The sequence below is a fragment of the Alosa alosa genome, chromosome 24 (genome assembly GCF_017589495.1).
Source record: "Alosa alosa isolate M-15738 ecotype Scorff River chromosome 24, AALO_Geno_1.1, whole genome shotgun sequence".
In the NCBI taxonomy this organism is placed as follows: domain Eukaryota; kingdom Metazoa; phylum Chordata; class Actinopteri; order Clupeiformes; family Clupeidae; genus Alosa; species Alosa alosa.
This window is the reverse complement of record NC_063212.1, coordinates 17,207,201-17,229,547: the sequence shown is the minus strand read 5'-3', so window position 1 is coordinate 17,229,547 and position 22,347 is coordinate 17,207,201.

Below are 22,347 nucleotides of genomic sequence, written 5' to 3'. Positions count from 1 at the left end.
TGTTACATTGTATTGCAGGCACAGCAAAACCGTGCAATGCATGAATTGGTGACCGGATTGAAGCAGCAATGTAATCTAGTGTGTAAGAGCATTACATCAACATTAACATGACCAACACAGTACATATGCAAAAAAAATACATGTCATCTCATCTCAACTATGGGCACAGCCATGTTTGTTGTAAGGTCGTACGTCCACCTCGGGGTACCCTCAAGTACTCCGAGGTAAAGTGGGCGTGCCTGCCCAAAATGCCGCAAGAAAGCTGGGTAATTTACACTTTCCAACTCGGGTGGCGGATTTACGAGACAAATAGAAAGCACGGTAAGGCTGTTACATTATTTTGAAGCTGAAACAACGTGATATCTCGTAGCTCGCGAGACCCTATACAGTATATGTTTGTTTATACAGAATGTAATCGATATGTGCTTTCACAACTGATCAACAAATGTACCATTAGTGATGTTACGGTTGATACCGAGGCTCCGAAGCGTGTGTCGAGAACGTCAAGCCATTTCCAGCAAAGCCCCGTATCGAGGCTTGAGTTGTATTGGTAATTTATTGGCATGACGTTCGAGGCCTCGTTTGGCTCCACTGCTTCGAGTTGTGGTTCACTTTAGGCAGGACGCTTCGACTAAGGGTGGATTCAGGGCACCTTGGAATGACAAGGACCGCCCCCATGGCTACTTGTTTTTCCGACAGCAAGTGTGTGCTTTGCCATCGGAATGTGTGACAAACACGGATGCCACAACAAAAGTTAAAACATACACTCACTAATCCTAAACAACTGCTTAAAATATAGTGTAAGATGCTTGTGAAAGAAAGATATGCAGCTTTCAAGTGACAAAAACGGCAAATTCCCAAGTTCACATGAAAACTGTTGGACATGAAAGGCCACATGGACTACAAACGAACTTCTAGCGTGGCGACAAAAAGTGATGACGAGCCCCTAACTGGGCAACTCTGTTAGCAAAATCTAGCCCCAGTTTCCGACCTCTGACTCACACATTAAGTGACGTGAATGACGCGGAATGATGATGTTTTCACTCAGAGAAAGATTTTTCCGAAGCCCTTGAACGCTAGGTAAGATGCCCCATACTCGAATACGTAGCCTACTCGTAGTTGTCATTCGTTGGTTGGTTGTAGGCCTACCCAGTTACCAAAGCACTTTCACTGCCCTCTGTAGGTACTACCCAGTTACCAAAGCACTTTCACTGCCCTCTGTTCTTCAAACATACACAGTTACAAAAGCACTTTGCTCTCTTCTGTGTCATTTTACCCAACGTCAGCCTACAATTTAATATAGATTTATTTCTCTGGAAGAAGGCTGATTGTAGGATAGGACACTGGGTAAGACGTTGGAATAGAAATCGCGCGTCCTGGGTTCAATCCTTCCTCGAGATTATATATTCTCGCGGATCACCTTCTACTTCATTTGTTACAAAAAGAGAAAATATTTCACTACAATGAAGTCACTCTTTGGGACACTGGGCAAGGCGTTAGGTTAGGGATCTTGCAACTTGGGTTCGATCGTTGTCTCGATTTTCATGAACTTTCGGAGATCGCCTATAGCTACTACTTTAATTGTTAGGCTACAAAGAGAGGAAATATTTCAACATGGGAATCGGTTGTATTCCCCAATGCCTGTACTTATGAATGTATCAAGCATTTGCAGACCAAATGGCGCTTTTTGTATTGCTCTTGTGTGTGGAATTTTTATGTGTTGTATTTTTATTGACCATTAGGTGTCCTAGGGTGCATTCGAAGCCTCGAAATGAACCACTTTTCAACACTTTGGCTGGAAAGCTTCAAGGGTTCAAGAAGCTTCATCTCACCATCACTATGTACCATTTTCTTGTGTTTGCACTAGCTAGCTAAGATACTTGACAGCAGTAGCGAGATATGTAAACATCCGGTAACGGCGAAGCTGGTTACGGTCATGTGACACACGCAACCACAAGAAAGCGGAAACGCGAATAGAGTGAGCCATGTGGAAAAAGTTAAGTGAAGTTAATTTTGCAAACAATAATGCTGTTTTTTGTTGTTGTTTTCGAACAAAATATAGGCCTAGTTATCCTGAACAACACTCCTTGATGGTGTACAAAGCCTACAATCGTGCGATTTTAGTGCAATTTTTCGTTACAGTTCAAAGTCTTGTAAATGTAAAAGACGTGGTCAAATTATAGGCCTACATGAATTAGCTAAATAAATCATTGTTCACCACACGTAATCCTTAAATGTTCGAAATGAGTGCAATGATTTAATTTGACATTAAATTGCCTAGTTTTAAGCAGGTCAGTCTCACAATAAGCTATTTATCCTTGGGTCTGGGTAACTCATGGGACAAAACATGTTATTTTATAGGCTATTACCGTTTTTACCTGAAAAAAGCCAATAACATTTCTGTGTCCAAAGTATTGCATTTCTGCAGTGTAGGCTACTATGTAGTGCAGCTTTTAATGTCCAAAGTACTAGAGATGCACCGATATGGAATTTTAGGGCCGATAACGATAACCGATATTTATTGGTTTGTTGTGGCCAATACCGATACGATAACCAATAATATTACTCTTGAAAAAAAATTGTGAAAAGTGATTTGGGGAAAGCATTTAATAAGCATAATTGTATTGCAGTAATTTTACCTACCACCAAATGATGGACAGAACTCATAATAGTCCTCAATACAGCAGTCAACATAACAGTAGCCTAGCCCTACAGTATGTGTGGCTCCTTTAAGTGAACCTGATGTCAGTGAATTGCGAGTGAGTGGGTGAGTATGAATCGTTTTCATTTAGGACTAAACACTCATAAACGGCTCAGCTGGGAATAAGCTACAGTATAGCGACCAAATCAGAGTTTGTGAGCGAAAACTCCTCAGACTGTATCTTGTCCGTCTACTCTGTTGCGCACAACCTGCTGCAGCAGAAATGAAAGGGGTTAGCCCCGAAGGTTTTAATAACTTATTATGATGACCTGTCTGGAACTGAAGCAGGAATGTTTAGCATATTTATAGGTAATTATACAAAACCCAAGCTAAAGTAATGCAAATATAATATTAAAACACAACTTAGAACTAGGCCTACTCGTCCACTAACGAGTTTGTTTATTTGTTTCCTCGACCAGCGCGGTAAAGTGCATACACATCAGCACAAGACGACTCTAGATAGGGCTGAGCTCCGCTCTGGTAAGGTTAAATGGTGGATCATTCACGAGAGGATTTTGAGATGCACAGATTCCCAAATGAACGCATATCCACAGATTTTGTTAGAGTGGTGAAATACATTCACAACACTGACATTATATTGAGGCAAAAGTATAGCCAACCAAGCTCAAGTATCTCAGTGTAGCCAGACGGACCTTACGTAGGCCTAAATTAGGACTTAAAAAAATATCTGCGCAAATTATCGGCCAGAGTTCTGTTATCGGACCGATAATAATATTTTCATTTTTTCACTTATCGGCCAATAATATATCGGCCGCCGATATATCGTGCATCCCTACAAAGTACTGTATTGTCCTGCATATGAACTACAAATATTCCTCCAAAACCAGTGTTGACATTTGAAGTAGGCCTAGGGGAGTTGTTTTTTTAGTAACTAGTATTTTAATATTTACCCACAACAGTTTTATGTAGGCCTAATGTATTCTCAAGGCCATTTTTGCATAGGCTCTTCCATTTTCATGTTAGAGATCTATTAACCATTGGCCATTTCATGTTTCAAACCTTTGGAATGATTTTACTGATGTTTGCTGTTACACCTTAATTGTTCTTCAGCAATGCCAAGACACAATATGTGGAGCCTGGCCCTGAAGAAGAGGAGGCATGGTCTGTCCCAATGCATGCAGGGCAAAACAAACATACATTTTGTGAGTATTGCTAATATTAAATGACATCCAGGTATACACAACTCTGTATAGGCTTGTTGCACGAGTGGCTCTTGGTGGGCTTGTTTGTTTCCGATGGAGCCAGGTGTGTTTGAACCTGTCGCTATTGTTAATGTAATTAGTGTCTACACGGACTAGGTTGGTTGTTGCACCTAGTGAATCAGCACTTTACAATAAAGAAGGATTTATGCATGTGTTAAATTTGTTATTCTTGTCAAACAAGTAATTCAGTGTCGGAGTAAACATGTAAGGAGCAGAATATAACAGAAGATGTCGTTACAACACAGTTAACACTCCACCCGAGATAGACGAGCCCACCGAGGAGCCTTTTGTGCAACTAGTCAATAGGTCTATGTAAATAAAATGATGGGGCAAATAAAGCAGAATGGTGGTTGCTAGGTTGGCATTTAGGTGGTGGTTGCAAGGTTGTTGCTAGGGTAATAGAGATGGTTCATAGGTTGTTGCCATGGTAGAAATGGTGGTTGCTATGCTAAACATAGTGGTTGCTATGTTGGTTGCTAGGGTAATCATGTTGGCTGCTGTGGTGGTTGCTAGGTCAGTGGTAGGGTAATTGAGATGGTCTCTAGGTTATTTCTATGGTAGATATGTTGGTTGCTATATTAAACAAAGCAGTTGCTATGCTGGTTGCTAGGGTAATCTTGTTGGTTGCTATGCTGGTTGCTAGGGTACTCTTGTTGGTTACTATGGTCGTTGCTAGGTTGAAATTGTAGTGGTGGTTGCTAGGTTGTTGATAGGGTAATTGAGATGGTTGCTAGGGTAGATATGGTGGTTGCAATGTGGTAGGGTAATAGAGATAGTTCCTAGGTTGTTGCCATGGTAGGTATGTTGGTTGCTATGCTAAACAAAGGGGTTGCTATGCTGGTTGCTAGGGTAATTATGTTGGTTGCTATGGTGGTTGCTAGGTTGACATTATGGTGGTGGTTGTTAGGTCAATGGCAGGGCAATTGAGATGGTTCCTAGGTTGTTGCTATGGTAGATATGTTGGCTGCTATACTAAACATAGCGGTTGCTATGCTGGTTGCTAGGGTAATCATGTTGGTTGCTATGCTGGTTACTAGGGTAATCTTGTTGGTTGCTAGAGAAAAAGAATATTAGAATATTAACAACCCCCCTCTTTTGATTGGTAGTGGTAAGACTACAACTACATTTGCAAGAGAAAGTGTAGCTCATTTCATCACTTTAAAATCTTAAAGTGTGTGCATTCTGTATATGATTGGTCATTAGCACTGGTTGCTCCCATTGGCTGGCAATCCGGAAACTATTGCTGTCCCTTACGCTTGTTTACACAGGGTATGTAAAGATGGCGGAGAATGCAGGTAACAGTCGGGCATTTGCTACAATTTATATTAATTTAATACTTTTGTTTAACTCTGAAACCACAGAAGATGAGAGACTGAATGTCCTGAAGAGGCGTGTTGGAGCTACATTAGTTTGCTTTCAGTAGTGGTAAATTTGTTAGTTAATTTGTTTATTATGATTTTGCTCACATTAGTAATATATATTTTGGTGATATTCTTTTGCTCATTATTTGTTTAGTTAATTGTTTTGATTAATATGTGTAGTCTTTATTTTTGGTTAGTTTACTATAAAATATTTGGTTTAGACACCTGGGGGAAGTAGTGGGCACAGGTAAAGGTGAATATAGGTAGGAAGTAGGAGGAGGCCTGTATGCACCTGGGTGGTGGGCACATGGTTTTTCACCAGCGCGAGAGATGCCGTGTATTGTTTGCTGCAGCTGGAACTAAATAAACCAGCCAAAAACCAGAATCCAGCCTGGAATTGATTTTATTTCTTGCCTGCATACATTACCTGCCCAGGGTGCCAGAAGTTGTCGTTTGATTTAAGTTTAATTTTATTTTTGTTAACAAACGGCCACTACATCAAGTAAAAAACCCGCCCATGGATTAAAGAAAGAAGAAGAACTTTCCTTGGAATTCGCTTCGGATATTATTGGGATACCCGATGGAAAAGCACGGATTGTTTTATTCGCCATTCGTGGATTATCTGCTGGCGTGAGACAGAGGCCTGGCCCGAGCCAAGAAATCTCCAGTTGGTATGTGTACTGCCAGAAACGTCGTATAGGAACACGGCATCATGAAAAGTTATATGGACTTAAAACTTGGACTGCTTTAATTGACTGTGCGCTTTGTTGGATTATCAACGCACGGGGTGGACTTCATTCATAAAAAGGTAAAGCCAATGCAGTGTGTGCTTGTGTGGATGAAGAGGATCTGTTTGTTTTAAAACGAAGTTGTTTCGATAACGTTGCCATCTTTTGCTAGTCTTGTTGCCCAATTGTGGACACTTACTGATATTATCAACAATTAAGTTTGCATCAAAATGTCAGACGTAGAGGCGGTACCCGATGTGGAGAGGCCGGAATCAAAGCGGTCAATCAAATTGACTTCTAAGGGAATGTACCTTTACATACAAACCTGTCAAGAAAAACGCACTGCAAAAACTAACCAGGCTAAAAAGCTTATAAATAAAATCCGTGCCCTAATGGAATTAATTGGAAGTGCCGACGCAGTAAACACTCAGCTCGCTTTGTTCATTAAGTGTTACGAAGAAGCACTGAATATACATAAAACATTTATGGAATTGCCTCTACCAGAAGATGATACAATACTTACCACTAAAACTAAAACTTTGAAGAGAAGATAAAATCATGTCATGCATTTATTGAGGAGATAAAAGAGTGGCTGTCTAAAGCCGGTCATCCATACTCGCAGCCAAAAGAGCCTATCGACGCAGAATGCGTTGATGACGGAATACAACCTGAAGACAGTATTTCTAACGTATTAAGTGTAAGAGCAAGTTCTGTAAAATCACGCGCCACTGGTGTATCAAAGACTTCTGCAACATCCGCGGCGCGCATTAATGCGGAGGCCGAGAGAGCAGCTCTTCTCAAACGCTCCGAAGCTCTAAAAAAGAAACATCACATAGAAGCGCAGAAGGGTCATTCCACGTCAATTCAACCAGGGCCCACGCACTTAGGTCTCAAAAAATTCTGAAAAAATGACCAGGTGTACCTATGTTACCCAGGAGACACACTGTAAAATTACTCTTATGTAAGATCAATACTTTCCAAGATACAGCCAGTTTTACAGGGGGAGGGGGGTGTCGATTTTGTTCGGACTCTTTTTTTTGTCAAAGTTCACAAGCCCACAGCACAAGAACCACTACCTAACCACAACCTAGCAACCACCATATCTACTACTTTATTTGCCCCGTCATTTTATTTACATAGACCAATTGACTAGTCGCACAAAAGGCTCCGCTGTGGGCTCGTCTATCTCCGGTGGAACGTTAGTTGTGTTCAGGGTTTCCCACATAATTGAATTATATTTGTGGTAGGTTTGCAGAATTAACTTGAATGCAACAGTTTTTAATAAATTAGCGCAGGGTGGTTATGATGCAGATTTAAGTACAATTTAGCCAGTCGACTTTCATGCCAACAACTGCAGGATTGTTAATGTTTTCTTTAAACGTGCATGTAGGTTGCTGAGATACAAGAAGAGGCTGTGCAAAGGTGCATATAGCTCTACTATAAACTAATTCCATCCAATTTAAATAGTACAACATGTTCATTGTGTGGTGGTCAGTGTTGATATTGTGATGGGCCGCCACAAATAAGTCAATGTATGGGAAACACTGGTGTTGTAACGACATCCGCTGTTATAATCTGCTGAATAACTTGTCTGGCCAATAATAACAATTTTAACACGCATAAATCCTTCTATATTGTAAAGTGCTGATTCACTAGGTGCAACAACCAACCTGGTCCGTGTAGACACTAATTACATTAACAATAGCAACAGGTTCAAACACACCTGGCTCCAACAGAAATAAACGAGCCCACCAAGAGCCACTAGTGCAACAAGCCTATACTGTACATAGTTGTGTATTGTATACCAGAGGGGTATTTCACAAAGGCAGAATTTAGACATCAAAGATAAGTGATAATGCGGGGTTTGACATAGTGTTGTCTGGTCATCCTAGCTCAACTCGTTTCACTAATGCCTATACAGGATGAGTAGGAACGACTATGTCAAGCCAGGTGTAAGTAATTCAGGATGTGTGCACGTTCTCGTTTCTGCTCCAAAGTGCCCACGGTTGGAATAAAAAAAAAATGCAGAAAATAGCGTCACTCACACTACGTGACCAACTGCTTTTGATATACTAACAATGAGGTAAAGTTTTCCTTTTTTTTAACGGGGAAACACGGCTATTTCTGTAAAACAGCGAGAGTAGGCGTGGTAGACCAACTGAATGCAAATCTATGTATGCACCCACGTGTGAATGCCGCCTTATCTTGGCAAGCGACGTCATTAAGAACGTAAAAATTCACACAGAGGTCTGATTTGAATGACAGCTAGCTGAACCAATCCCCATGGTAACTTATGTGCCATCTCTTTTGTGAAACTGAGTCAAGGCTAAATTCATCCAGGATAACCAAAAAATCCCAGCTTTATCCCGTAGGTTTTGTGAAATACCCCTCTGGATGTCATTTAATATTAGCCTGGGTGCCATTCCGAACTTAGTCCCGCCCACAACGTTTGAGGTCGGGAAGTTTGGTCAAAGATTGTTAAGGCGGAGCAAGATACTTCGTCGTAGTTCATGTCTATGGGCGCGAAATGGGGATCGAATCCTGTCTGCATAAAGAGGCGTGTCGATGACGTATTGATGAGTGTACGTTGCAACCGGCCAACAGCAGCGGCATAAATAACCAGCGGACACCTGATATAAAGTCTTTTTCTCCAGACTTGAATGCTCAAAAATGCTAAAAATGTGCCTGAAATGTTCAGAAGGGTTTGAGGATCATGAAAACGTGCCCGAAATTCCTGCTGCCTTTGATCTGCATAAAGGGGGATTATGACCCCCCCCCCCCATGCGATCTGGGTTCCCGGAAGTGGCTCCTGATGAAATATCTTGCTCTGCCTTAACAATCTTTGGTTCGGTCTGGCATTGATCCATAGTGGTGCGAGTATGCTCGCCCAAAAGCTGGCGGGCCAATGAAATTGTCAGGGCGGGCTTTATACGATGATGGACAGATGCTCAACAGTAACGTAATCAACCACGTCCCCAAAGAGCGCTTGGGTTGAATTCGTTTACAACAACGATGGCTGCCGCTGGAGAATTGAGATGTGTAGATTCTGCTATCAGGTCTGTTCTAGAAGATATCGACAGCGAATTAATTTTAAAAGAGGAACAGAGTAACGGGATCAAGGCATTTGTTGATAAGAAATATATTTTTGCCGAAGCAACTGAAATGGCCATCACGGCGATGCAACTCAGTGTGCACGACGAGGTGGATATAGCCAGCGGTCGTTGCCAGATCCTTTTTTGAAGCCCGGGATCCTGGCTGCTGAACAACAAGTGGAGGGACATGCTAGGCTCCGGCGTTTTTCAAATAACGTAATGGGTATCGCCGTGGACGGTTCATCTAACTTACAAAATGGTAAGAGAATCTAACTGTCTGACTTAGTAAATAACTCCCAATGTCGTGATATGAATCCCATGTTGTAAACATAGTAGGTATCGTTGTACGTTCGCTAACTCAGACTTTGTACAATCATAACTTTAGTGTGATTGTAGCGAACTAGCTGTTAAAACATTCTAATGTAGGTTACTGTTTTATTTCTATCAGTGGTCAGGCTGCAAAAGGGCAGACGCCATTTCGCGACAGCTTCGCCAAGTTGGGGGACCTTAGATCCTTAGATAAAGCTGCTAAGTATGTACAAAACAGACTTCCTGCATGTTCAGTCTTCGGTGTTTTCTACACTTAGTGTAATTCACCACTAATTGAAATCAGTTGCATTACAGGAACCTGTCCACTTCTAAACACTAACCACTCTCCCCCAAAACCGGTTTGCCATTTGCATTCTCACTGGCCAAGTGGCCATAGGAACTGGTTGCCCATTCAGATGCAAATCGTCCATTCATTTGGATGTTGCTTTATGTACTCAAGCACCATACCCATATTGGTAGGCACTGTACCCTTATAAGTGATGTATTCTTTTTAGATGCCAGTACAGTCATTAAAAAGTACCAAATTATACTACTCATAATTTCTTATTTTTACTGTTACTTATTGGTTGCTTTTTGTACTGCTATATATTCCAGGTACACCTGTGCTGGCATTGACCGCTTCTGCTGATCGGGAATCCAGAGCCAGGGTTATGAAACGGCTTCAGATGGACAATCCAATCATTTTGGCTCTGAGCCCAAACAGAACAAACATCAGACTGGGTCAAAGTACCTGGCCATACACTGGAGTGCCTACACTGGATTGTGAGGGATGTTAGTACAAAGCTTGACCCAGCAGTTAAGACGGTACTTTATAATGGAGTCACTAGTTGTCTGCGGAAAGCTTTGTACTGCCATTTTGAGGAACACACCACATCTGTTGATCTAGGACATCTGTGCTGCACTCACTGCCATTCTGTTTGTTCTTGTGAACCTGAAGGTTGTGGGGAGCTAATCCCCAAATATGAACACTTTCAAGGGGAGGTTTCATCACACCACAAACACAGAATAGTCATACCTGAAGGCACACTTTTGATCAGGGAACTGTTACAAACTTACAGGAGTAGTTTACTTCAGGACCATACAAACATACCACTTTACACAGTCGACACAGCCTGCACTGGTTTTGGAGATGAACTCATTGATCGGTTTTAGAACAGTGCACACAGATATTTGACCTGGACTTCATTATCCATAATTTCCCTACATACAAACTGGAACATGCAAAAGAGATACTATGAATTATGCATGAGGTTTTTGATCAGGCTTGTCAATGTTGACGATCTCAGACTAGCTTCAAATTCAGGCTCAAATTTGTAGCTTCAGGGTCTTATGCAAATGCCTTTTTTTACCTCTGTTACATTAATATTTTTGAATAAAATTAAAATGGTTTATACTTCTCTACTGGTTGGTGATGTTTGTGCATTTAAAAGACAAACAATAAGACATGTCAATAAAGATTTTTAATATCTACACATAATGCTAACTTAGCTAAAATTTTGCTAAAAATGCTAACTATGCTAGCAATGCTAATATGCTAACTATGTTAACCATGTGACTTAGCTAACCTAGCTTATCATTTTTAGTAGTTATGCTAACTATGATAACTAACATGCTAACTATGCTAACCATGTGATTTAGCTAACCTAGCTAATCATTTTTAATAGTTATGCTAACTAGCATGCTAACAATGCTAACTATACTAACCATGTGACTTAGCTAACCTAGCTAATCATTTTAGTAGTTATGCTAACTAGCATGCTAACAATGCTAACCTAGCTAATCATTTTAGTAGTTATGTTAACTATGCTAACTAGCATGCTAACTATGCTAACCATGTGATTTAGCTAACCTAGCTAATCATTTTTAGTAGTTATGATAACTATGCTAACTAGCATGCTAACTATGCTAACCATGTTACTTAGCTAACTTAGCTAATCATTTTAACAATGTTAACATGCTAACTATGCTAATCATTTTTAGCAGTTTTGTTAAAAATACTAACAATGTTAACATGCTAACTATGTTAACCATGTGACTTAGCTAACCTAGCTTATCATTTTTAGTAGTTATGCTAACTATGATAACTAACATGCTAACCATGTGATTTAGCTAACCTAGCTAATCATTTTTAGTAGTTATGCTAACTAGCATGCTAACAATGCTAACTATATTAACCATGTGACTTAGCTAACCTAGCTAATCATTTTAGTAGTTATGCTAACTAGCATGCTAACAATGCTAACCTAGCTAATAATTTTTAGTAGTTATGCTAACTATGCTAACTAACATGTTAACTATGCTAACCATGTTACTTAGCTAACTTAGCTAATAATTTTAACAATGTTAACATGCTAACTATGCTAATCATTTTTAGCAGTTTTGTTAAAAATATTAACAATGCTAACATGCTAACCATGTGACTTAGCTAACCTAGCTTATCATTTTCAGTAGTTATGCTAACTATGATAACTAACATGCTAACCATGTGATTTAGCTAACCTAGCTAATCATTTTTAGTAGTTATGCTAACTAACATGCTAACAATGCTAACTATATTAACCATGTGACTTAGCTAACCTAGCTAATCATTTTAGTAGTTATGCTAACTAGCATGCTAACAATGCTAACCTAGCTAATCATTTTAGTAGTTATGTTAACTATGCTAACTAGCATGCTAACTATGTTAACCATGTTACTTAGCTAATCATTTTTAGCAGTTTTGCTAAAAATGCTAACTAGCATGCTAACAATGTTAACATGTTAACTATGCTACTTAGCTAACTTAGCTAATCATTTTTAGCAGTTTTGCTAAAAATACTAACAATGTTAGCAATGCTAACATGCTAACTATGCTAACTAGCTACAGTGGGTAGGAGTCATAGTTGATGACAAGTAACAGTTACAATGGCTGAACAGTTAAAAAGTTCAGTAGTTTAAAGGGTTGTTTTAAAATTGTTTAACAGTGAAATGTTGTAGTGAGGACTTTTATTTTGAAACAGTTTTTGGCAGAGGAAGCAGTTGAACAGGATGTGTAGTCTTAATAGGGCCAGTTTGTATGCTTAAAGCCTGAGACCATCAGGTGGCCTGAACACCTGCCATAGGATTCTAATTGCTTAACGGCCGTATTATGATGTCAAAATCGGCAATGTTAAGTCTATGGGGATTTAATAAGTCTTTAATAGTTTAAAAAGTATAAAAGTTTCAAAGTTGAAAAGACATAGCAGCTTCGTCCGTTTGAATACCTACGTTACAACGTTTGAATGAAGTTTCTAAGTTAAACTGTTCAAGAGAAATAGCGTACGGAAAAGTGGTAAGCGGAATAATAATAACTAGAAATGCAATTCCAAGGAATTACCAGTGCATGAAAATGCTAAAGTTGTGATGTAAAATATCATGTATAGTTAAAACAGATAATACAGGGATGTTACTACGGTGATGCTAGGATAGACATGGTGGTTGCATAGCTTAATAAATGTTGATAGTTTAAAAGTAGACTGTTTAAAAGCTGAATGTAGATAGTTTAAAAGTTGTTTATAGACAGTAGATAGTTTAAAAGTTGTTGATAGACAGCTAGTTTAATGATAGTTTAACAGTAGACCGTTTAAAAGTTGAAGGTAACTAGTTTAAAAGTTGTTGACAGACTGGAAGTTGAATGAATGTTGATATTCAAATAGTTTAATGGCTGTGTATAGGTAGATATTTGACGATAACTGAAAGTTGGAATGGCTCTAATGTTTGCTAGCAGTTATGCTAAGATTTGTAATTCTGCTAACCATGCTACTTAGCTAATGTTTTATAGTAGTGCTAGCAATGGTAACATGCTAACCATGCTACTTAGCTAACTTAACTAACATTTTCTAGCAGTTTTGCTAAACATGCTAACTATGCTAGCAATGCTAACATGTTAACTATGTTTACCATGTGACTAGCTAATCATTTTTAGTAGTTATGCTAACTAGCATGTTAACGTGTTAGCATGCTAACTATGCTAACCATGTTACTTAGCTAACCTAGCTAATCATTTTTAGTAGTTTTGTTAAAAATGCTAACCATGTGACTTAGTTAACCTAGCTAATCATTTTTAGCAGTTTTGCAATGCTAACCATGCTAACTAGCTACAGTGGGTAGAAGTCATAGTTGATGAAAAGTGTTGACAGTTGATGACAAGTTAAGTTGTTGATAGACAGCTAGTGAATGTATATAGTTTAAAAGTTGAATGTAGATAGTTTAAAAGTTGTTGATAGACAGCTAGTTTAATAGATAGATAGTTTAATGAGTTTAAAAGTAGACCGTTTAAAAGTTGAATGTAAAAAGTTCAGTAGTTTAATGGGTTACATTGTTTAACAGTGGATTATTGTAGTGAGGACTTTTATTTTGAAACAGTTTTGGGCAGAGGAAACAGTTGAATAGGATGTGTAGTCTTAATTTACCCAGATTGTATGCTTAAAGCCTGAGGCTGCAGGTGGCCTGAACACCTGCCATAGGATTCTAATTGCTTAACGGCCGTATTATGATGTCACAATCGGCAATGTTAAGTCTATGGGGATTTTTAAAAAGTTTTTCTTTAATAGTTTAAAAAGTATAAAAGTTTCAAAGTCATACCAACCCAATCTGTTTGAAGACCTACGTAACAAAGTTTGAATGAAGTTTCTAAGTTAAACTGTTCAAGAGAAATAGCGTACGGAAAAAGTGGTAAGCGGAATAATAATAATAAGAAGAAGAAGTTGCCTAGGAAGAACAGTACAGTGCATTTTCATGCACTGTAATAAGAAGAAGCATAAGAATAAGAAGCCTAGGAATAACAACAGTACAGTGCATTTTCATGCACTGTAATAATAATAATAAAATGCCTTGGAATAACAGTACAGTGCATTTTCATGCACTGTAATAAGAAGTTGTTGCCTAGGAAGAACAGTACAGTGCATTTTCATGCACTGTAATTACCATCACCATTTACAGTTCACATTTACTTAATTATTTAAATAGGCACATTTTGCCAGTCCATTATTTTGGACTTCATCCACATCTCCTGGTAATTCAGCTTTGCCAATAAGTTTTTCTTGAAATTCGGGAATGCATGATACTGCCTGCCTGGGTGATTTTTGTTGGGAAAGTTGTGTCTCCCTGAAAACGTGTTCAAACAAGTGGATGGAAAATGGGTGACAACCTGAAATATAAGGGAACACATCAGTGTGAAGAATTACAGTATACAGTATAGCCTAATAAGTATAACATGCATTGACAATACATTGGAAAATACAGACTGTTAAATATGGTGACACCAGATGCAATTGCTGAGCAGGTCAGAGAAACACTGCCCACCCCCCACAGAGGTGCAGAGCACAGAAGTGGGGGTTGGATAACATGCTAGTCCATTACAAAATGACGTTTCTACATATTGACAAAGTGACAGAGGCCAACTTACACATCAGGTACAAGTTTATCCTGGTGACATTTGCTCACACTACACTGAAATTCGGGCTGGCTTCCAGAATACTAGGCATGTCAAAATATGACTAGATGATTTAATCATAGATAGATTTCACGGAAATGAGGAGTGTGGGAATGCACAGTGTTTTTCACATTGTACAATAATCACAACTCACTATTAACTCATGTGAAACGTGGCAATCGAGGTTATTCTCAAAGTCATATCATAAGTAGAAATGTATTAACAAGCTTACCTCTGTAATGCTTCTTCGCGTTTTTGTACCAGTTGGAGTTGATGGATTGGGGCAGAACTTCTTCAGAGTCCGGGGCGTCTTGGAAGGAGTAGGCTACCGGTCTCTTTTCTCTGATGCCTCAGATGAACGCGGTTCTTCAGGCTGGTCTCCTTCGTCGTCTGTCCATTTTTTAAACACGGGCATGTCGCTTCAACCGTGTTATAAAGTTCTGACAGGACCGCCAAATCGGCGCGATTTGTTTGCCGTGTTATGGAGTTGTAATCCTAAACGGATAACTTGATCGTATATGCATTCACCTTTACTGTTTCTCTCAAAAATGAGGTTCGTGTGTTGAAGAACTCTGTGTATCCTTACATTATTTTTGCAACACCTGCGAAAATCGCTCAGACTCATCTTCTACTTCTTCCGACTTCTTCCAGCGTGCAGTTAAGATCTGTTTCGACCTCACTCTGACCGTCACTACGGTCTAAAAAAGGAAGGATCACCTTCGTTCTGCCTATCACCGAGACCATATGTCAACAAAGTCATGCCCATGACCTCCGAAGCAGAACGACTTCGAGCTTGTAAATAGCGGAGATTGCTCCCGGTTCAGTCTCTCACCTTGATTGCCTCATCTGAGACCTGTGATACGTGAGTACGTACTTTCACTGCTTTCTTGCTTTGACTGTGTTTGTTAGTCTGCATGTGGCAGTAACCTGTGTTTTTTTCAGGAAACTTCGTTTAACTTTGTTTAACTTGTTGACGCTTTCCCTGAGTTCACCCCATACCGCGCACGCGGAGGGGCTAGTGTGAGCCTGCTGCCTGCGCTCACACTGCTGCGGGCTGCCGTTTCAGTGTTATTTTCCTTTTGTGTGTGCCAGGTTTCCGGGTTGTTGTTTGTTAACTACTGTGTACCTTATCTGGCTGTTCGCGGCTAGTTGGGCTTGGTGTGAGCCTGCTGGGTGCGTTTGCGCACCGGCGTGGGCCACCGTTATTATTTCTGTTTACTGCTCTGGTAGCCGGAACCTGTGTGGGCCTGATCAGCGCGTATGTGCTCGGCCGCTTTGGCGCTAATGTTACTGTGTGCTTCTTGTTAGCTTTGTTGTTGTGTGCTAGGCTACTTGCAAAAGGTAAATTTAGCTTTTCTCCAGTTGTCCACTGGTGTACGTCGGCGCGTGCGTTCGCGCACTGGTGGCCGCCTTCTTTGTGTATCTGTTGTGTACCCCGTCGCGGCTGTCCGCAGCTAGCTGGGCCAGTGTGAGCCTGCTAAGCGTGTCCGCATGCTGCTTCAGGCCACCCGTGTACTGTATTACACCACTGCTGTATCTCTTTACGGGCCGCTGCTTGCAGACCCAGTGCGTTGTACGGCCAAGGTAAGTGCCTTATTGTATTGTGTTGTATTGCATTGTGTTTTTCTGTTGTAGGCAATGGCGGCACACTACTGCAGAGTCTGTAGGGCCACGATGGCCCCCAATGACGGGCATAGAGAGTGTCCCGCTTGCCTTGGGGCCGCCCACCTCCTGGAGGATGTCGACAGCCCCTGCAGCGCAGCCTGTGACCTTCCTAGGGAGGAACGGCTCCGCCGGGCTGACCAGGCATGTGGCCACGTGCGTGGACGGGACAGGCGGCGCTCACCCGACCGACCATCCCACTCTCATAGGCATGGCCGTAAGCATACGCACAAGCGTAAACAACAACATGAGTCCCCTTCCAGGCATGATCAGGTGGAGGTCCCTAGACCTGCTAAGCGCTCGGCTCCAGCTGCCGTGACCGAGGGTAATGGCACGGAGTCGCTTCAGATTCTCTCAGCTCTCCAGGCTCTGGCTAGGAGGATGGACAGGCTGGAGGGTCTCCAGGGCACGTCATCCCCTTCTCTGCCCCCTGGCCAGGAAGGTCTCTCCCCATCCAGGCCTGAGAGCCATGGTGCGGATGTTGATCTGGGTGATGTGGATGTGCTGTCGCTCCATGCCCCTCGTTCTACGATCGATGACGTAAGCGGGGACGGCCTCCTGGATGAGCTACATTCAGACATGGTGCAGCCAACTGATGAATCCACGGTGCCAGGGGAGGTCCCCGTCGGCTCCTTGATGTCACGGGTGTTGAGTGCCTCCAAGATCCTGGGTCTTCAGGCCCCTATGCCAGACATGGCTTCCCTTGGGGGCGTCTGGGAAGGCGTCTCTCACAGCAGCCCACCACCCTGTATACCCGTGGCCGTGGATTACATGAAGGTGCTGCAGACGGCATGGGGTAAGTCGCTACAGCGCCCCCAATTCAATCCAGGTTGCCGTCAGCTGGCAAAGGCTGCCTATCCGGCCGACTCAGGGCTAGGGATATGCCACCGGGTCGAGCAGTCCATCGCCGCCTGGACTTCCCTGGGGCCTGCCAATGCATCTCCCAATCCACGCTGCCCGCGTAAGGAGTGTGCCAAGACGGACCGTCTCATCAGTCACTGCTTTGACGCATCAGCACGAGCAGCCCGTATGGGCAACGCCCTGGCCATCACTCTGGCGGCTCTGCGAAAAACGATGAGCCCGGAGGACCATGATGCAAGGGCCCTGGTGGATGCCGCACTGTCAGCCCACTCCCACGCGTGATGTGGGGAGTGCTATGGCCTCTGGGCGGTGCTGTGCGTGACAGGTGTGGCTTGCCCAAACCTCTCTCCCTGATGCCATCAGGACAGACCTGTTAGGTCTCTCCGTGGTGCCTGGGCATGTGTTCCATCCAGACTCCCAGGGGGTGCTGGACAGAGTGGAACAGGCTGGCGCTTCTAGAGAAACTGGTCAGCGTGTGTGCCACAGGCGGGCTCCGGTTCCCCACAGGGCAGCATCAGGTAAGTATGGGCGGTGGCAGCCCGCCCGAACACCACAGGTAAGTATCAACTATGCTGCCCCACGGGACTGGCGCTTTCATGCACCAGACCAAAGCTCAGCCCCAACTCCCTGGCCCAGAGGACAGCAAAGACCTCGACGGGGCGCAGGCAGAGGTGCAGGCCGCGGTGGCGGTCCTGCCTAGGGTTCCGGGGCTGCCCGTCGATTGCCCTTCCCAGCTGTCCAGGACCTCCTGGGAAGGGATTGTGCCAGACTCTTGGGTTGTGGCTACGGTGACTCACGGTTACCGCCTACAGTTTCGACGGCGGCCCCCTACATTTTCAGGGATCAAGATGACGTCTGTGAAAGACCCCCTTTTAAATTCTGTGCTTGTCAAGGAGGTCCAGGAGTTGCTTCTGAAAGGGGCCATCTCAGAAGTACCGCTGCACGCACGGCACACTGGGTTTTATTCCAAATATTTTATTGTGCCCAAAAAAGACGGAGGTTACCGGCCGGTCCTCGACCTCAGGCCCTTGAACCAGTACCTCAAGGTGCTGCCATTCAAAATGGTCCACGTTGGAATAGTGATTCGTTCCATCCAGGAAGGGGAGTGGTTTATGTCTCTGGATCTAAAAGACGCGTACTTCCACGTCCCTATCTGCACAGCACACAGGTCCTTCCTCCGCTTCGCCTTCCAAGGCAGGGTGTTCCAGTTTCAGGTCCTCCCATTTGGCCTTTCACTGGCCCCCAGAATTTTTACTCGTGTGGTGGCAGCCGCGCTAGCCCCCCTGCAGGTCCAGGGCCTAAAGATCCTACCGTACCTGCAGGGGGCGTGCCTTCAGCAGGCCCAGTGTTGGTTCAATGCCTTTCAGCTCCACCCGAGGCGACAGGCATGTGAAGTTCTTGGTGTCTCCTGCTTGCATCGAGCCCTCGTCCTTGGGCGGACAGGGAGGTTCTTACTCCAGGGTGTTCCACTGGGGGGCCTTCCTCACAAGAGGCAAGTCATCTCGACAGACGCTTCTCTGACAGGCTGGGGAGCTGTCTGGGAAGGGCTGTCAGCGAGGGGCGTGTGGCCTCCCTCCTGGATGTCAGAGCACATCAACGTCCTCGAGCTGAAGGCCATCCATCTCGCCCTGCAGAGGTTCCTGCCAGGGTTGCGAAGCCAACATGTTCTGGTGAGGTCAGACAGCACCTCCTGGCGATTGTATCATGTCAATCACCAAGGCGGCACGAGGTCCTGGCGGTGCCTCCAGGTGGCGGAGGAGTTGCTGTCCTGGGCATGGCCGCGTCTGGCTTCAGTGAGGGCAGTACACGTTCCAAGTGTGGAGAACAGGGCAGCCGACATTCTCTCAGGACGGGCCACTCCCGGGGAATGGAGATTGAACCCAGAGGTGGTCAGCCAGGTCTGGGCTCAGTATGGGACTGCACAAGTGGACCTGTTTGCGTCGGCAGAAGCGACTCACTGCCCAGAGTGGTACTCTCTCGGGACAGGGGAGGCAGTTTGGGCCTGGATGCTCTGTCACAAGACTGGCCGACAGGCTTGTTGTACGCTTTCCTCCATCCCCTCTTGTACCTCAGGTTCTGCGGAGGATCAGGGAGGGCCAACACACAGTTCTACTGGTTGCTCCATGGTGGCCGGCGAGGCCTTGGTTTCCAGACCTTCTCCGGCTCCTGCGGGGTCAGCCATGGTTGTTACCCTGCCGGGCGGACCTTCTGTCACAAGCAGACGGGCAGATCTGGCATCCTAACCCAGGTGCCCTTCGCCTGTGGGTTTGGCCCCTGCAGAGTCAGTCATTGAACAGCTAGCTGAGTCTGTGCAGGAGACTCTGAACAACGCCAGGGCTCCTTCTACTAGAGCTTGCTATGCACTCAGGTGGAGGATCTTTTCGGATTGGTGTGCCAGCTTGGGTCTTGAGCCAGCGGTTTGCCCTGTGCCACAAGTTTTGCGCTTCTTGCAGTCCTATTTGGATCAAGGCAAGGCGGTCAGTACTGTGAAGGTTTATGCCTCGGCCATTTCAGCCTTTCACCAGGGTGCGGATAACAGGCCCTTGGGTAGGCATCCACTGATTGGTCAGTTTTAAAAGGGCCATGGGTTGCGTCCAGTTCGCACTTTGCGGGCACCAAACTGGGATTTGCCCACCGTTTTAATGTCTCTTACTGAAGGCCCGTATGAGCCCATTTTAGATGCAGATCTGCGATCTTTGTCTCTGAAAACTAGCTTTCTCCTGGCTCTTTGTTCGGCCAGGGGAGCTGTGCGCCCTCTCCGTCAGCGAAGACTGCCTGAGGTGGCAGGCAGGGGGCACTGGCGTGTCACTTTGGCCTAATCCAGCCTTCCTGCCTAAGTTTCTAAGTCAGCAGTCTATCAACCAGGTTCTGGAGCTGACCCAATTCCAGCCGTCTGCTGCCTCACAGGCAGAGCAAGCTGACAAGTTGCTCACTCTGTGCCCAGTCAGGGCTTTGAGAGCTTATCTGGCCCGTGCGCGGTCGTTGAGGAGGAACACACTCAACTTTTGTCTGTTATGGGGCGTGAAGCGAAGGGACTACCGCTTTCCAAACAGCGGCTGTCGCGTTGGCTGGTTGAGGTTATTTCTCACGCCTACCAGGCTCTGGGAATGCCGGCCCCTTCGGGTACAAGGGCTCACTCCACCAGGAGTATGGCTACGTCTTGGGCTGCCCTTAAGGGGGTACCAGCAAGCGATATCTGTGCAGCGGCTTCATGGGCGACGCCTTGCACTTTTACCAGGTTTTATAGGGTGGGCGTCCACTTTCGCCCAGCTCGGTTGGCGGCGCTGCCCTCATGTCCGTGACCGGCGAGGTTTTAATGGTTAGCTTAGAGCTCCTCGCGACTTTTTTGGTATGTGTCATCCCTTTTTTAGACCGTAGTGACAGTCAGAGTGAGGTCGAAACAGATCGTAAATTACGCATGTAACTATGGATCTGTGAGACTGAGGGATGACCGTCACTATCCTTGTCGCTCGGACCATCCTGAGGCGCTCAAGGTAGGAGACTGAACCGGGAGCAATCTCCGCTATTTACAAGCTCGAGTCGTTCTGCGTCCGGAGGTCATGGGCATGACTTTGTTAACATATGGTCTCGGTGATAGGCAGAACGAAGGTGATCATTCCTTTTTTAGACCGTAGTGACGGTCATCCCTCGGTCTCACAGATCCATAGTTACATGCGTAACTTACGTTCTGTTGACATCAACTATGCTTCGCTTAAAATACGTCACACACTACGTTGCTCTGATTGGTTGTAGGTCTATCCAATTGAGTGCAGAGGCATTTTTTTTCCTGGTTCGTTTGAAACACGCCCCATAATCACAGCTCAATGGAGCAGTATCAGACTCAAATTCTGACTAGAATTGAGTATGACTACGTCAGGCTAATTTAATATTAGCAATACTCACAAAATGTATGTTTGTTTTGCCCTGCGTGCATTGGGACAGGCCATGCTTCCTCTTATTCAGGTCCAGGCTTCACAGATTGTGTCTTGGCATTGCTGAGTAACAGTAAACATCAGTAAAATTATTTCAAAGGTTTGAAACATGAAATGGCCAATGGTTACAATAACATTATCTCTAGCATGAAAATGGAAGAACCTATGCAAAAATGGCCTTGAGAATACATTAGGCCTACATAAAACTGTTTACTAAAAAAACAACTCCCCTAGGCCTACTTCAAATGTCAACACTGGTTTTGGAGGAATATTTGTAGTTTATATGCAGGGAAATACAGTACTTTCGGCATTAAAAGCGGCACTACATAGTAGCCTACACTGCAGAAATGCAATACTTTGGACAGAAATGTTGTTATTGGCTTTTTTTTTTCAGGAAAAAATTGTAATAGCCTATATTAACAACATGTTTTGTCCCATGAGTTACCCAGACCCAAGGATAAATAGCTTATTGTGAGACTGACCTGCTTAAAACTAAGCAATTTAATGTCAAATTAAATCATTGCACTCATTTCGAACATTTAAGGATAACGTGTGGTGAACAATGATTTATTTAGCTAATTTATGTAGGCCTATAATTTGACCACGTCTTTTACATTTACAATACTTTGAACTGTACTGAAAATTTCACTAAAATCGCACGATTGTAGGCTTTGTACACCATCAAGGAGTGTTGTTCAAGATAACTAGGCCTATATTTTGTTCGAAAACAACAACAAAAAACAGCATTGTTGTTTACAAAAATTGACGTCACCTTTTTCCACATGGCTCGCTCTATTCTGCGTTTCCGCTTTCTTGTGGTTGCGTGTGTCACATGACCGTAACCAGCTTCGCCGTTACCGGATGTTTACATATCTCGCTACTGCTGTCAAGTATCTTAGCTAGCTCGCTAAGAAGCTAGTGCAAACACAAGAAAATTGTACATTTGTTGATCAGTTGTGAAAGCACATCGATTACATTCTGTATAAACAAACATAAATGTAAAAC